Source organism: Apteryx mantelli, chromosome 1 (assembly GCF_036417845.1).
Source record: "Apteryx mantelli isolate bAptMan1 chromosome 1, bAptMan1.hap1, whole genome shotgun sequence".
Classification (NCBI taxonomy): Eukaryota; Metazoa; Chordata; class Aves; order Apterygiformes; family Apterygidae; genus Apteryx; species Apteryx mantelli.
Genome location: NC_089978.1, coordinates 71,707,627 through 71,726,026, shown reverse-complemented (window position 1 = coordinate 71,726,026; position 18,400 = coordinate 71,707,627).

Here is an 18,400-nt window from a genome sequence, read left to right as displayed (position 1 = left end):
CTTGCTCCATGGCCTGAAGTTGCTCAGCTTCTCCATCTGAAGCAGAGCCTTATTCACTTTCAATCATTTAAGTGTTTACTTTTAATCTAATGTCACAGAATCACAGAATCACAGAATGGTTGAGGTTGGAAGGGACCTCTGGAGATCATCTAGTCCAACCCCCCTGCTCAAGCAGGGTCACCTAGAGCACCTTGCACAGGATTGCGTCCATGCGGGTTTTGAATATCTCCAGAGAAGGAGACTCCACAGCCTCCCTGGGCAACCTCTTCCAGTGCTCTGGTCACCCTCACAGTTTGTCAGCTGTCCCTTCAACTGTGGCCCAGTATCTATTTTTCCAACAATAGTTTCTTCTCTCTGTTAGGATGGTGACTCTATATAATTCTCACTTTTGTTTGGGGGGCCAAATTAAACATGTTCAAACATAGAAATGTAATTTTTTTCAGACAGGGAGAAGTTTCTACGGAATTATTTCCTTGCCCGTTGTTGTTAATTCAATGCCTTCTTCTCCTTGAGTTTGGTTCCTATAAATTCACTTTTAGTCACTCCTCCAAAACGGGACTGGAGGATGCTCAGGGTGATTGCTTATCCCTATGTCTGCTCTTATTCAAAACTCTGTAAAAATCCACATGCATTAATTCTATTTACATGCTGGATAAAGTAAACATACATGTTAATATGTATTACAAAAACAAATGTAAGAAGTTTCAACTTGGGGTTTGAACAATTCCCAAACCAATGCGAAGGGAATGTCAACTTGTTAAGGGTTTGGAAAAAATGTGGAAATAAATGTTTTAACTGATTAGGTGGTAGATGAGTTCCTCTGTTCCAGACTCACAAAACATTACCCAAGGGAAAGCTTGAGCTTTTTTAGGTAGGTGAGCTAAATCCCTCCCATCCTGGTTTCGTTAACAGTAATTACAAGAAGGGAGGGGTTCTCATTCTGGGCTCCTTCCATGGAGACAATATTAGGACAAGGAGCTTGTTTTAGCCATGGAGTTCTCAAAGAGGAAAGCTGTGAAATGCTTGTTAGATGGCATATAAAGGGTGAGAGAAACCTTTCTGTGCTAGATAAGTAAATTTATATTCCTGTTGTCCTGCACGTTTATAAGCCTTTGCAAACTATCATGTCAGTTTTAGCTGTGGAAATGAATGCTTTTATCTACTTTTACCTTAACTGTTTTGGGGTCAAGGGTGATTTTAAGGTGACTGGCTAACCTTGAGACACTTCATTTCATAGGCTATAGCAATCTTTAGAACCAGCATATTGGAGTGCTGCAAGTGTTTGTATGCCCAGTACTTTGTTCCACAATACCTGGAGGGTAACAACAAGGCTTATGATTAAGCTGCATGAACTAGCCTGAGAGTTGGTGACAGAGAAGAGTTCAGAGTAAGAAGTGTCTTCCAGTAGCTAGCAACAACCAGGAAAGCTCTTGACTGTGTAGCGAGGGAATAGGAAACATGCCAGAAACGCAGCAGTTTCAAGGAAGAGAGTGGCACCCATGGATAAGTATATAATACTTGAGAAGTGTTGAAAGATAAAAAAGTCATTTGTACAATCTGGCACACATCACTATTTCCATAATTCTGATATCTCATGTTTGTCACAACCACACTTTTAAAGTAAGAACCCAAAGCACTCTGTGGCATTTCATTTTAGACAAAATATTCATATAAAACCAAAAGTACACATCTTCTAAAAGAACACACGCAAGTGTCATCACTGCCAACTTGTGATTCAGAACTGAAGTATGCATTTTTCTCAGAGCAGGGGATATTTCCTAGAGTTTCCTAAGAGCATTCTAGATGAATTTATCATGAAACATCTAGTAAGCATCAGTAAGACTCAAGTTAGAAAAGAACAATTTTGCTAATGTCTGTTCTCATTCCACTGTAGAACTGTTTTCCCTAATGAGTTTTACAACTCAACCTGTTACCCAATTATACAGTTAACTGTGTGAGTGTACCTAGGTGCTGACTTCACACGTAATTGGGAAAAGTCTGTCATTGCTTCCCACACCAGGACTTTCAGGCATGTTTCAGGGCTCAGACCTCTGGTCCGATGCCAGGTTGCCCCCAGCTAGACTGCATTGTTCAGAAATCAGTCAGCATTAAGAGGCCAGACAGAGGTTTGTGTCCCTCAGTATCCGGTGCTAACTGGTCAGTGTGAACTTCGGAGCAACACAGTAACTGGTTCCAGTTGCCCCTTAGAGGTACAGCTTCTGACACATCCACCACAGATGTTGATAACAGTGTTTATGTCACGCTTGTTTACTCAAAGGCACTCCTGGTTGCTCCACTGAAGTTCTCCACTGGTGTCTCTGGCCTTGAAGTTTAATATAGAATAATGTGGAAAGAAAGCAAATTTTTGCCAAAGAATCTATTTATACTGAGTTAAATCTTGCTGCAGCTTGCTGTAGCACCGAGAGCTACAGACCTTTGAAAACACAAAACAATTTTGAGTCTTCTACAATCTAAACACACCTATTTTAACACAACATCAGAGCTTCTGCCTACCAGGATTCTCATTCCAGAAATTCTTAAATAAAGGGATGGGAGTTTCCTGTTCAGTGCAGAGTGCTCAGCCAAGCCCAGAGTCCAAACCAAAACTGAGAAGCTACATATGTTACCGTATCCTTTCCCCTAAATGACTTCTTATAGAAAGCTTGCACTTCTTGGAAGGACAGGATAGCAATTGAAAAACAAAAGACACAGACATCACATTGTACTCATAATAGTACTTTTAGTGTTACTCCTTCAAAGACATGTCAGACCTCTTCCATACACATGGCAGTAACCTGAAGCATATTTTCTTGTGTTCAGGCTTGTTCAGGTGTAGTGTCTGGTGTTTCCATACAAAGCAGAGAGATTTCATCATTTGGTCAAGTATATTTGTCTACACATAGAGCAAATTTATACTGGGTAGAGCAAATTATCTCCAAGTGATGTTTTAATTAGGAAAGGATGACAGAGCTGGGACTGTTTAGCCTAGGAAAGAGAAGGCTTTGGGGGGATCTTACTAATGTGTATAAATATTTGAAGGCAGAGTGTAAAGAAGATGGAGCCAGACTCTTCTCAGTGGTGCCCAGTGACAGGACCAGAGGCAATGGGCGCAGACTGAAACACAGGAAATTCCACTTCAACACAAGAAAACACTTCTTTATTCTGAGGGTGGTTAAATACTGGAACAGGTTGCCCAGAGAGGTTGTGGAGTCTCCATCCTTGGAGATATTCAAAACCCGACTGGACATGGAAACCTGTTCTAGGTGAGCCTGTGATTTCCAAGGTCCTTTCCAACCTCAACCATTCTGTGATTCTGTAATTAAGTAAGTGAAAAACATGAACATACCAGTTATCTCAAAAGACAGCTTCAATAATTGTAGTCTTGTTTAAAACAAAAATAGATATTTAAGTTTTCTTTTTAAAAAAGCTGGCAGATCTTTCATTAATTCTACATATTTGGATGCACAAGTGCAGCTTATGTGGAAAAGTCTCTGCAGTTGTATTACTGCTACCACATCACATAACCCAGAATGTGTGCTATGCTAGGAGGAACACCTTTCTCCTCCCTTCCAACCATGTAAACACATCACTGTTTATTTCTTTATAGGGTGTGTCTCTGTTTTATCCTTTCTGAGACCATTTTGCATGTCTCCAGAGAGCAACGCTGACAATTGTTGGGGATTTCTCCTTTTTCTCTTTAGCACACACAAGCTCTATAGTCTTTCTTTTTCCCAACATGACTAAGCAGGTCCAAAAAACTGCTTTTTTGGCTTTACTACCCTGCTACTTAAGTAAACCATTAGTGTTGCATTACTGTCATTACTTCAGTAGTTCTGGTTTGGACTATAGCAATTCTCAAGGCAGATCCCGGAATGGCTTCAAGGTTATTATTGGTCTCAGGACTTCCTTGAGGAGGAGGCTGTGCTGGCAGTAACAAAACTCATCAGAGCCAAAGAAAGTGATGGCTTCACTAGCCAATAGGTGAGTCAGTGAAATGAAAATCAAGTTTCACAACTTGATATCTCTGCCTGACTCACAGCCACCTCAAGATCTTATCCTGTTTTGTGGGTTAAAGCTCTTGGAGTCAGCAGAAGTGCAACTGAAATGGCTGTAACTAATTTGCTGTGAAGTCTGAAAGATGGATGCAGAGTTTATCCTTCATGTACAGCTAGCCTAAGTTTGAAATGTCCTCATCTGTAATGAGTAAAACCTGTCTGCTATTTATCATGGAGCAGCTCTCTGATTTCTGCTGTGGCAATCTGCTATGTACAATGTGCACTCAGAAATTACTGTTAAATGGTATACAATTAAGGGCAATATGTGGAAAAGGAACCTGGATCTGTGAGCAAAGGAATCCTATCCTACTTGCCCAGCTAGAAAAGGGCAGCACACAAATCTGGAGAAATGGTATAATGGCTGCATGTCTATAGTCAGGTTATTCAGACCCTTGCTAGAATACTTCTAAAATTACATGAACAAAAGCAACAACTATGCTGGAATAGCAAGGTGGCCTGAAGAAATCCATATGAGAATATTTTCTAAATTGCTAGATCAGTACAAAAAGGATACACATTACAGCAGATCCTGAAACATGATGATTGAAAAGAAAGAATCTTTGGGAGCAGTAACTTGCAGTGGAATGAGCTTTGAAAAACAAACCTCTGCCTCAGGAAACACTAGGGTATATTGCTGATTTCTGTCTAGATTAGAAAGAAAGTTAAGTTGTCTTAAACATGGGCAGAAAGCACTTTCCTGCTTTCTCCTATCACCTGTAAAAGCTGTGGCCTCAAAACAATTCAAGACATAGAAAAAGAAATTTTGAGCTATTTTTGCCTGAGCTATCACTTTGCTTGTGGCAAAAAAGCAAGAAAATCAAAGTAGCAAATGTGTGGAAGATAATGCTCAAGGGAAAAGAATTATCTACAGCAATTGATTTCCCATGACTGGAGCATGACTCTATAGTCTTTGGAGGATAATTTACTATCTTTCATAGAGCTGAGCTCTAACTGGCTGAATGTGAATCACTGTGCTAAGTGCTGCCTCAAATACTTCTAGGGACTAGGCAGAATACTTTGATCAATATTATGCCAAGCAGTCGATTTTCTGTCTGCTGTATGCATGTCCAGTGGTGCTGTGCAGACATTGCCGCTGAATTCTTTCAAAAACTTTGATTTTTTTGTTTTCTCACCTTGCTTTTGCTAAATTGTCGTAACAAATAAACTTGCAGATAGTACTGCCATTGTTAGTAGTTTTTAACAGATCAGTTATAAGTAGCTTTGTGCACAAACTGAATATGGATCCAATGCTAGCCTAATTGCAAGGAAATCTTAGGAAAAAACTAAGTAAGCTGCAGTGGTGAATGCTGCTGGAATTACAACGTGCTCCCTCACTCAAAATTTAGATACTCTTAGGCTGCTTGGGGAAAATGCCTCCAAAGTTATGTTTATTATTACCACCCCAAAAAACTTTTATTTCTCTATTAATAGCATTTATCAACTGTTCTCTAGTACTTGTAAGGAGTCCAAAAGGCAGTCTTGACACAGAAGTTTTTCATTGCAACCACTGTGTATCCTACCATAAACCCAAACAGTAAAAAGAGGAGACGAAGGCAAAGAGGAAGGACAATAGAGTCAGGTTGGAAATAAGAAGTAGAAACCAGCTTTCAGTCATCTGATTAGCAATACACACAGAGGGAAACAAACACAAAAACACTTTCAGTAGAAGACTGTTATGGTTGTGTCATGCCATAGCTTTAGTTCAGTGCCAGCATATTAACTCCAATTAAGATTGTTTCACATTAAAAATTGAGAGGTTTAACGGCCATGCGGCAGAGTCCTATTGCAGTTTTCACACACAAACAAAGCTCACCTGTGACAGAGCCCCTCCTGTGTCATCTCCATCGTTCACTGTAGCACATTTATCAGGGCACTCCTATTTTCTTACTATGCGCTTAGTCATCAGCAGCATTGATAACACATAGCACTACCTAGAGGCTTTTACTTCTACCCTTTTCTTTCCACATGTCCTTCAAACATAAACATTAGTTCAGACTTTGTAAGAATAACCTTGCAATTCTCTCTCACCTTACTGCAAGAATACCCACTCATTACAGCACAACAGCTTTTCCGAAATCCTGTCCTTGCTTTACAGCCCACAGCAGAAATGAAGTCTCCAACTTTCTTCCACCCATCCTTCCTTCCTTCCTGCCTCTTCTCTAGAGCTGTTCTCAGTTAAGCAGTGCCAATTGCTCCCCGCCGCCACACACACATACTCCGCTCCTTAATTTTTCTGTCTTCCTATTCCCCAGCTATACATCATATTCCTTTTTATCACCCTCCTTTCAGGCCAAGTCCTTCAGGACTTTCAGCCCCCAGGTAGGTCTCTCGGGCTTTCCCAAAGCCCAGCCTGAGTACTGGTAGCGTTCATCTCACCAGAGGCTCCATCTGAGGGCAGCAGGAGCCGCCAGGAGCCATTCTCTGACCTGCAGATGAATCCGGCCCTCAGACCTGTCTGAATAGCCTGCAGCATCTGTAATACATTTTATGCATTTTAAATTAATTCTTTTATTATAACTCCTGCTAATGGATCTTTTCCAGAAGAAGAGGAAGACAATTTCCCTCATGACCTGCATTACATTTTGAATTAATAATTTCTTATTGCTTCTAAAAATACCTGCAGCAGCTTTTTCTGCTCTCCGCTGAAACTTTCCATTGCCTGGAGAGCTGCTGTTTTCCTCAGCCAGGAGAAAGCAAACAATAACGTGGAATACACAAGTAGTTCATGAGCTGGTTTTCTGTCAGTGGAAATGAGTTGGCAAATGCAGGCAGTGGAGTCAGGCAGTCCTAACTCCCACTATGCTATGCTTTCTCCCTTAGAGGCATTCATTCTGTGTTTTTTATTGGTATAAAACTCAAGTGGACCACAAGTATACATTAGCATTCTGGAGACAGGAAAAAAAAAAACAAGAAAAAAAAATAGTTATTTTCAACAGCCACTGGTTGCTCTCATGCTCAATTTCTTTAATTTTTTTCATTTCTCCTATTGGCAGTCACTCAAGGACTACCTTGGTGGGGGAGTAGAGGAAAAAGCATTGCCATGGGTATCCTTATGCCCAGATAGCAACCTCTGTTCCCACGGTCCTTGGTTAACTGTGTTAGCAGCCAACCAATGATGAGAAAGTTGCAGTAAAATACTGCTGCTGCATTCATGGAATTATTTGGCTATGGATTGTGTTTTGCCTGGATTTTGATAATCATAACCAGCTGTCCACGCACAATAAATACAGCTGCAGATGGCACAGTAAACTGTGATGTTCCAAAATAAATGACATTCATTTTGAAAATAAACAAATTCTTTCCTTCTCTGAATTTTCTTGTGTTCCCTATGTCCTCTGTCTTTTTTCCAGATTGCATGTGATTTCTCTGTCTCCACAGAGATGGATGGGTGCACAGCCAGGCTGTCAGAGCTTCTGTTTGCCATGAGACAAGCAGAGCAGAGACAATAACACACAGAGACAAAAGACATAAGAACTGATGCTTAGTCTGCACCAGAGAGATGAAACCAATTATAAAGCTTATCCAGCAAAGACATTAGAGTACTTTGAGTACGCCTAATACTAACGTCTTGTGACTCCTGCCAGGACCATCATCCAGACCAGCTTCCCAACCTGTGGAGGCAGTAACCGTGAAATATGGTGTCTAGCACAGGTGGAGGACAACATCCAGAGCACACAGGGCCCTGCAAGGCCAAGCATGCACAATACTTTCAGATGCTGCTGGATAAACCCACAGGTATACTGAAGGACAGCTCATGGGCAGAAGACGAATTGGGAGAGAGCTGTGCTCATGGCCTTTCTTGATATCTCTCTTTCAGAGCTTTGTAAGTATAACCTTTTTGCTAATACACTTTCTAAGGGTAGTTTGCCACCACCCAACAATGAATAGACTCTTTTTTTCAAGAGTGTTTAATAAACAGTAAGAGATAGTTCAGCCTAAACTGGTGGTGTGCTATTGTGGATACCAGTAGGAGCAAACAGTCCCGTTACTCTTCTCAATCCTGTCCTATGGTAAGGAACTTTTCAAAATCTTCTGGGTGGCTTTTCTGGAAATTGTGAGCTCCAAATAGTGAAAAGGGTACACAGTACTTTGGCCCCAAAACATATCCCAGATTAGTATGGTCCATAGAGATGAGTATTGCAGAGTTGTTCTGCAATAATATATAGCTCATGTACCTGATTTGAACAGGACGTTGTCTGATAGGAGTAAATTTGGTGTGATGAATGTCTTCTGATAATGCTTTTAGGAGGAAGTTTAATATGATAGATAAATAGTATTTTGGTAGCAGAAGCAAATGCTAAAGAGGTCATGATTCTGCTGAGCAACAAGGTAAGTCACTTGCATCTGTCTTAGGCTATGGTTTCCTGAGAAGTTCTGGCTTTGATTTTGCTGTCTTAGATGTAAAAAAACAGAGCCCCTAAGAAACCTCCTGATCCAGAAGAAGATTGTATTGTTAATGCCAAGCTTTTATTTCAGTGACCCAGACAGAAGTTTCTTATCTATTTACAGTAAATCAGACAAAATAAGAAATCTTTGGGTTTATTTCTATGAATTGGCATTCAAAGTAGTAAAACAACTAATCAGTTTAATATCAGTGTTGGCGAATTTACAGAGTTAAGGTTAAACTTAAGAACATATACTTTATACTAAAATATCATTTTCTTGTCTCCTCATGGTACAACATCAAGTCAGTTCATGCCCCATAGAGAAATTCCAAAGTTTCAGGTTCCTGTATTGCGCAGTATTCATACTGACAACATCTGAAAATGCTGCACACAGAAATCCTTTAAATAATTTGACTTGTCTCCACTACAGCTGAAGCTTTCATCGTGAAATGTCAGACACACTTGATGATGATAGCGTAAGAAGGCTATTAGCAGTCTTCCTGCCTCCCAGCACCCTACTGGAGGAAACGGGTTCCTCTGAAGCACCCAGACCTTTTTCTCCAAAGTGCAGGGCTTAAGTCAGTACTGTAGAAGGTAACAGTTAATGTTCAAGTGCCAAACTCCATCCACTTAATTATACAGTTTTCTGATTCTAATGTCCTTTGGCTTTTATAACAGGGCTTTAGCATTATATGTACTATTTATGATAATCTTTCTTATAATATTGCATCCCAGTCATGTCTCCTCCCATTATGCAAAGCAATGGGCAAAAGGCTGTAACATATACCTTTGCCCAAAAGAACATGGAATGCATATAAAATTAAAGGGCATTACAAAGTATTTGTATAGGAGAACAAGGATAGCAATGAGAAGAAATGATGGCTCTCTGTACAGGCTTCCCAGGGACAGAGTGCAGTTTGTTTCAAGCCCCCTGTTCTGAGAGAGAAATCTGACTATTTAGATTTTGAGAATCCTAATTATATAGAAAATATTACTATCCCAGCCTTTGTCTTAGCCCTTTGAAGCTCTTTGGAACAACCAGATTTGTTTAAAGAAGAGAAAAGCCAGATTTGAGCAAGACCTGGCTGCAGGGCCCAGGGGTAGTCAGAGACAACCTTTTGAAAAAGATGGTATTACTGTGCTGAGTGAATGGCAAAAAGAACGTTTGTATCAGGAAGGAGAAAGTTGAAGAAACAAGGATTTCAAGAAGAAAATCAAGTTGGTAAGCTGAAAAACTCTGCTACACTTAAGCTGGTGAACAGATTTCTGAGGACATATCAAGGAGACAGAGAAAAGTGAACAGAAACATCATTATAAAGTATAGTGAAGCTGTGCTTGTAAGTAAAGAAAAGTTCCTTCATGATCCCCTGCAAAAGAGCAACCAAGAGTTTTAAGAACAGCTTTATGGCAAATGTTTGAACTAGAATCCTAATTCAAATCAATCATTTAAATGTCATCAGACTGCTGTGGCAGGGGGGTGGAGAGTTACAAACAGCAGCCGCAGCCTTGACTGAGGTTAACCACTATTTCACATGTAAGTGGAACTAAAGAGTGAGAAATATGTCACTGAGCTTTATTATTCTTTCCATTTCTTGTTCACTTCAAGGCAACTGAGATCTCTAGGAGATTTGAGGGGGTTATTTCTCTACATGAAGTATGAAAATGCTATTAAATAATCAGGGGGAGGCAGTTTGGGCAAATATTGTTTGAGGTGGTATGATCTCAAAGCAGCTTAAAGGATATCAAGTCACTGATGTGGGTTTGTTTGGGGGAATTTTGTCTCTCCCTTTCAGAAACAGCTTGGGCCAGGATGTAACCTGGAGGAGTCACCAGTCAACTAGTTGCTTTCTTTTCTTGAACAATAATTGCTATCTTTTATTGCTATTATGAAATCAACTTTTGCCAATTTGACTTTTTGCAGGACACTAATGAATTCAGAAAGGGGTTTAAATACACCAAGCTCCAGAGCGACCCCTGCTTCACTGCTGCTTGCAGCAGCCTAGATGGTTCTTCAGCTCAAAGCAGCCACACTGGGATGAGGAAGATCCAAGCCTGGGAGACTGAGCAATGCAACTAGTTTAAGAGAACAACAGCCAAAGAGAAGGTGCAGGCCACTCAGGCTTTCTCCTCTGGGGCATTCCTTAAAGCTGGTGCAAAATCAGCATCTGAGAGGGTCCTAGTTTAAACAGTGTGGATGACCAGAATGTCTGACTTGAGAACTGGCACAAAACCTGTATTAGAGATTACTACTTAGCTGGTAGCAGACTGGTAGTTTGAGCTGAGAGTAGTTTAAACCATTAAACTGATAATAAAGAATCGCAGAATCACAGAACACGTGGTGTTGGAAAGGACCTAAAGGGATATAAATCTCTCATGAGTGCTAAGCACAGAATTTGAAAATAAATTGAAAAGGACAAAGCAACTGTGCTTTTTAATACTTGTTTGTGATGTATTAACAAGTTCTACTTACTGTAATGATTGTCCCCCCCTGCAACACACACACACACACACACACACACACACACACACACACACACAGGTCTCTGACCACTCTTTGGAGAGCTGAGAAGGTAATAAAATGGGAAACAGCATTTCTTCCATCTCTGGAGAAAATGGGGGAACAAAGTCTGAGCTCTGAACTCTTCCAGGCTCCCTTACGCTGTTGGATGATGAGCGAGCTTCACTTCCTTCTGATTTTGGTTTCTTGCTCTTCAGCCTGAGGGAGGAAAGAGGAATCAGACCATCAGTAGCCTGCTTTTTCTTTTCTTAAATAAGACATGCTGAGAGTGGAAAATCACATTAAATGTAGGCAAGCTGGAACAATATTTTTTGTTTGTACAGTTCGATAGTTCAGCCTTTCTTTATTTCCCCACCCTTCATTTGTACAGTGTTGTGCTATGTTGCTCAGCAGGCGTTGCAGTGGATGGTTTCAGAATGATGGTGTACTTGGTTTCCCAAGGAACAAATAAGGCAAAGGATACAAAGGAGTGCAAAAAAAAGAACAGAGCTGAAGGAAAGGTATTGAATCTATAATTTTGATGGGCTGTGTCCAATCATATCTTATTGTAGATTGGACCATTTCCCCATTTTTAGACATTTAAGTGCACAGATCCAGCAGATTACAAAACTGGCATTTCCTCTTGTTATTTCACTTAATAAAAACTTCTCAAAGCTTATTTCACTTTCTTCAAGAGCAACTTTCCAAGGACACATTTCAATTTACAGAAAACATTACAAATCTGGCACAGACTTTTATGCTGAGTCAGAAACTTTGCCTACTGATACACAAATATAATGGGGAGGGAGGGGAAGGAGCTAGGTTTTTCACTATACATGATACTTTTTCACTTTTCGCTGTACGGAAGAGGCCTTATGCCCACCCAGGGACTTCCGTGCCTGGTAAGTTCCCTCTTTTGACCGCTGCGCATCCCAGCCAGTAACCTCAAAAATCTGTTCATTAGGAAAGCCGGAGGAGAGAAAGGGGTGTGGTGCAAGAAAAAGTGTAACCAAAGCAGAGTCATCTGGTGGCCTCAATATACTGCTGTAAAGGGGCTAAGGTTTGGGGCAGCTTTCAGAGGTACCCTAATATGTGAGAGACACTAAGACAGGGCCTCAGCTGGCCTTGCATAGAGCAGTCGCAGGCTGTCTTCTCACCTTCCTTACACTGATACTGATATAGTAGTTAGGACCCCGAACTTTCTAGGTTTTCTGGAAAGGGACAGTGTCAATGGCTTTTGTACAGGATGTTGCAATAATGCAGCACTTCTGCTCTCGTGGCGTAGAAACTGAGGAGGGTAGACAGAAATCAGCTAAAACATCCTAAAAGAAAACTCTTCAAAGGTCTTAGCTGGCAACTCTTAGCAAATCTGAGCATGTGCAAAATGAAATATGCAAAGACTTACAAATTGGCCAAATCTGCATAGGAATGTAAACAACATATCCCTGACAAAGACAATGCTTCTGTTCCAGGCTTGAAAGCACACAAATACTAGATTCTTTAAAATAGTTTTTTTTTTTTCTCCCTTAACCTCATATTTAGAAATTTCTGAATGGATTTGGGTGACTTTTTTTTAAAACAAGCTTAGATGACTATGGAGCATAGAAAATCTCAATCTAAATTTAGCAATACTAAAAAGAGCCAACTCAGAAACTTACTTAATATGAATTTCTATCAACCCCATCCATGATACTACTAGTTATTATTATTATAATTAATAATAATATTAATTATAATAATATAACTCCCCTTCTGAAGTCTCATGTCAGCCAATTGTAACAGCTTAAAAGAAAACTGATCAAAACACTCTCATCTACAATGCAGTTGCATACAAAAGAGTGATGGGCTTTTCTACATGTTTTCAATGTAATGGCTGCTTCAAAAAACAAAGTCTTTGAAAAATACTTTTAGGAACGCCTGCACTGAAATAAGCTAGACAGCAATGCTGTTGCTTAAAAGACAGTTGTTTCATCCTGATAATGCAAGCAGTTGAAGGAGCCTCCTACTTATGAGAACCTACCCTAGCTGCAAAGTTGAAATGGTCTGTAGTTGCAATTAATATTAATGGTTTGCAATGGAGATTGACTAAATTACAAATACTGCTTGATTCATTACAAATATTCTTTGAAAATCTAGAAAAAAACAAACAGCTCCTCACTGAAAATGTAAAAGAGTAATAATGCAAGGAGGTCACTAGAACACTCTTTGAATTTCTCATTCAAGAGCTTTTCATTACGAGTGAAGTTACACAAAGTCACTAATGTGTACTACATCAAATATAGGGCATACCACCAATCAGTGCAGCACTACAACTGCTTAGACTGCTACTAGGACATTACTCAAATGGTACCATACCTTGTGCTAATACCTCTGTGGTTTGCCAGGCATCCTGCCTCTCCCTGTAACACTAATTAAAGGAAGAACTGTAATAGCGACAAAGAATAAAAATAGTGTCAGCATTTGCAGACATTGCAAGATTGTTTTCTATTCAAGAGGTGATTTAATTATATCTATTATTTTTGTTCCACTTTTTAAAATATCTAATAATATTTGGCAGTGTAGGTCAAACAGGGTGCTAATGCCCTGGTTGTCCACAATAGATACGTTAGTTCATGTCTATGCTATACTCTGGGGCAAGCCTGGGTCCTGCCCACATATGCTGTATGAATGTGACCCATATAAGCATGAGCAGCTGAGACCCATGGGCAGATGTTTCTTTTCATTCCTAAAGTTGTATTTATCAAGCACCCCTTATTCTGGAGAGATGACAAACACTTTCAGTCCCTGAGTTCCATGCATTTCACCCCATTTGGTTTTTCCTGCTTTTTATTGTTTAAAATGATTTACTTGATAATGAGTCTCTTGATGCTAAGATAACTGAAACATGTAAGTTTTACAGACAGATTTATGGTGTGCCCTCTTCTTCTTTGGCAGTGTTGTCAGCAGCTATAAAGAGCAAAAATTATATTCAGCACACAGTCTTGTCCTGACCAAATTTATAGCATAAACTAGCTAAGTTAAAAGAACTTGACTGACGTTGCAAAGTCAGTGCTAGCAAATAAATAGTAAGCACTATAAAGAAGCTCATGTGAAAACGAATGTTTTCTGAGCAGAGCTTGAATACAAGACAAGAAATAATGCATGGGGAGGTTCTTTGAATTTCCAGTGAGAAAATAAATGTTCCTGACTACGTGATCCTTAAAGGAGAACACCTTTCTTGCCAATAGAGCCAAAGTCTTCCTAGAAGGTACAGTAGAATGTGGCTAAATAATTATAGTGCACACATGCAAAGGGGAAAATATTAAGACTGCATAAGCAACTTCAAGCAACAAATAATTCTGAATCATTAATTTTACAATCTTGATAATTTTAACCTTGATAATGTTAATCCAAGAATGGAAGAAATGCCCTACTGGGCCTCACCAAAATGTCCTTATTTGGCCCAGTACTATCTTGAGCCATGGCAGTGGGAGATGCTATTTAAGGATGGCATGAGAGTGTGGCCACTAACTACGGTCCATTCCTCTAATACACCCTTGCATCCAGAATTGCTGGCAGCTGTTGGCAGTGGCTCTCCCCTGTCTTACCATTTTCTCCTTTCCTCCTGCCTTTACATTTGGAAAAAGGGCACAGATGCTGCCCCTCTCCTGGTATCACCCCCCTCCCAGCACTACAGCAAAGGGGTACCTGCCCAGGGGTGGGGTGTTGCCACCCCAAACCTTTCCTCTGCTGGACTTCAGGGCATCTCTGGATTTCTACTGTGGCCCAGGAAGGAAGAGGAGTGGCAAAAGAGGGCTTCAGATACTCTGCTACTAGGGGCCCTTGGCACCTTGACATCCCCTTGTTCTCTGCGGCATTATCCATGTAATGGGATCAGCATGAACAGGCCACCCCTGCTGAAGCTGCCAGCGGTGCTGAAGCAGAGTCCTTGAAGAGGAGACTACAAAGGACCCCTGACATGACAGTGAGCCACTCGCAAGGCTGGACTGCTCTGCCCCCTGGCAGTGCCACCCAGCACCCTCAGCTGAGACCACTGGCTCAGACCCTTGCAGGCATTACAATCCATGTCTTTGGGGCAAGGATAAAGTGCAGACCCAGCCCCTCTCAGATGGGAGAGGCCTCCTCCGCACATCTGAGGAGGCCACTGCAAGGCCCCCAGCCACACTCACCAAGAGAGCCCAGTGGGCAGAGCCAGCCACAGGGGCACAGGCCAGCAAGGGGGCAACACCACTGTGGAGTTAGAGGGTATGTTCTTGTATAACCCCAAGAATATCTGTTTTGGAGCTGCTAATCATGAATTTGTTTAGTCCCTTTTAGAACCTGCTGATACTGTCTGCCCCCTCAACCACCCGTGGTAACTATTTCCAGAAGGTCACTACCAACTGTACAAAGCACTGTCTTTTTTTAAGCCACTCTTCAGTTGCAATGAGTATCTCCTAATTCTAGTACCGTAAGATCTGGTAAATAAAAGTTTTGCAGTCATCTTTTCCACTGCCTTCAAAATTTTGTAAACCTAAGTCACATTCCCTCTTCCCCCCCACTAGCCACCTTCTTTCCAAACTGAAAACTTTCAGCCATTTGTATCCCAGCGTGGGACTGTTGTATCACCTCCTTCATCATCATTTTGCTGATACATAATTCTTTGGTACACCTGTATATTGAAGTATGGATACCAGACAATACTCAATTGTTCAGACAGTACTCACTATGTGACACTACAGGTTCACCAAGGTTTTATATATTAGCAAAATGATGCTTTCTGTTTTATTCTCAGTACATTCAGTTAGGTCTTCTAGTTTCCACTGCACATTGAGTTCTTCAGAAGACAGTTAATGATTACTCAATAATTCTCTCTTGAGTTATAAGTGGCAGTTCTGATTTAGAATTGTGTAGGCATGGTTTAGATTATTTTTTCCTAGATGCATTATCTTACATTTATCTACATTGAGGTTTATCTGCCACCTTTTTGCCTTCTGTCTCAGTTTTGTGAGATGCACCTGGAGTTCCTTGCTACAATCTTTATTTTCTTGAAACTCTGACTTCAGTCCCAGTCTCCTTTCTTGGGCAGTCTTATTCCCTCCGCCTCCTCCAAAACACCCATCTCCAGGCTCCTTGTCATCTTCTTGTTTCTGGAACCTCTGTAAGCACAGCTGTCTGTGAACCCCTCCCCAGCAGTCATCATTTCCAGTCTCTCCTCTAGCCTCCCACTGCAAGCATCTTCACCACAAGCCTCTCTCTATTCTCATCTAGTTCTCAGTTTCCTTTTCTCCAGTTCTTACACCCATTTCTTTGTCTGTCACTGCTTGTATACCTATCTCCTGCCAAATTCTCCCCTTCCAGTTCCTTTCCCCCTGCAATAATGGCTAATATCCGTCTCCCTATCTAGATGCCACTCTCCATCTTCCTCAAAAACATCTTCTCTTTATCAGATTCTCTGTTCTACTCACCTAACCTACTTTCAGTTATTCCTTCAAACTGCTCACCTGAACATGAACTACTCACTCCAAATCTAACTTTAACTGGAGGTAGTCCATTTCTCAGCCTTGTGCTCCATGTTCAGGCTGCCCTGGCTCTCATATCTCATGTCATGTCCCCCAGCCATGTCCCCCAACCTCTTCTCTGGGATTCATCACATTCTTTCTCTGCCTCATTCCTGCCTTCTGGCACAGGTTTAGTCCCCATGTGCTCATGCAGATTGCTTCCTGCTGTCTAGTTTCCCATAGCCGGATGGGCATGGCAGCTGAGGAGCAAGGTTTCCCTCTCTCATTAGTAGTGTCCAGTTTCTTTGTGGAGTAAATATAGGGAAAGTCAAGTTTTGTCCCTAGACTGGAGGGTATTATTACTCTACAGACTTGTTCCGTCTGTGCTCAGCACCGACAGCCACAAAGCAAGGGAGCATGTTGGCTGAAATCTTCATGTAGGCTGAAATCTTCAAAGTCATAAGTTGTTAAACCTTAAAAGTTTCTCCTGAACACTATATTGTGGGAATTTTACATTGTCCATCAGCTCATGGTATTTCTCCAAATGCACTTAGTAAATGAGCTATCAATACTGAATGTTTCATGGTTTATAAGTTTAAAAGTTCCTGAATTCTCAGTGACCAAAACAAGTGGGGCTGGATGAAGCCAATTAGACCTGAAGAATGGGGGCCCAAACCTAATGCAAAAAAGAAGAGGGGAAAGGAAGTATTTGAACTAGTTAAGAACTGAGGGTATGAGTGGAGAAATGCCATGTGTGCATAGCTTTATCAGAGAAGCAAAATAAAACACAGAAGAGAAATAAGTTAAAATAGACAGAAACAAAAAATTGTTCTGAAGACGTTATGATATCTTAGTCCAAAAAAGCCCCTGAAATATTTAAAATTTCATATGAAGTAGCAGATGAATATATAAGGGACAAAAAAGGGAATTTTGTATTAAGATAATAAAAAGAGAAGTGGAAATAATTGAGGTAAAGAAGAGAAAAAGAGAGCAGAAAGAAGGTGATGGCTACAAGAGGAACAGGAACTATTTTGGAATGTTCCAAAGTATTGCTGTAAAGTACACAAGATGTAATTTTCTGAGAAGCCATCAAAGAACATGCTTGAAGAGGAAGTAAAGTGTGTGCCTTGTGGCTAGCTGACCCAATTATTGATGGAAGTTGTAAGGAAATGACCTGATTTAGTAGACAAGAGATTTACTTTTATAAATCATATAATTGATTTTACTCCCATTTTAAAACACAACACAAAAGCCGTCGCTTCTTTGATGTAGGTATGTTTGTGCTTTCTGTTGGAGATAGATTGCTGGGGCATTTTTTCATAGCTACGGTGCTAAACAAGCCAACATTTTTGCATAAGTGTGTACTTCACAAAATCTTTACTAAAAATAATGGACTGTGTTTTCATTTTAAGTGACACATTGTGAATTCTCTTTATCTTATGGATCAGATTCTGGTACATTGTTCATTTTGAGTAGGTCAATGTTCTATCAATAGAAGAGCCAATTTCAAATATAAATATTTCGTACCTTGATTTTACAAGAGTTAGCTGTGATGGATGGTATCATTTAGTCTGATTCCAGGAGCAGAGAAAAAGTTCTCTGAAAAAGTTTCACCAGTTCTTCCTTTGTATGTCAGTGAGCATGAGATGAAAGTTACATAATTAAAACATAAACTATGATGGTTATTTTAATCTAGAATTCTCTTCCAGAATTACAGCAAACCACATTAAACAATACTTTTAAATAATTAAATGAGATTATTTTTGCACAATATGAAATCCAGCTGTTCGACAGAAAGGGATATTGTCCAGGTTATAACAGGCACTGCTTAAATCATGCAGTGACTTTGGCAATACTCAACAAATTTTGGTTAAATCTTGAAACGTGTGCCTCAAGTTTCTGTCATCATCCCATCTCTTATGCATCCTTTTCCTTCCCTACCTTATCCTTTTCCTCTCTCTTTCATGTGTTAGCACTTATTAA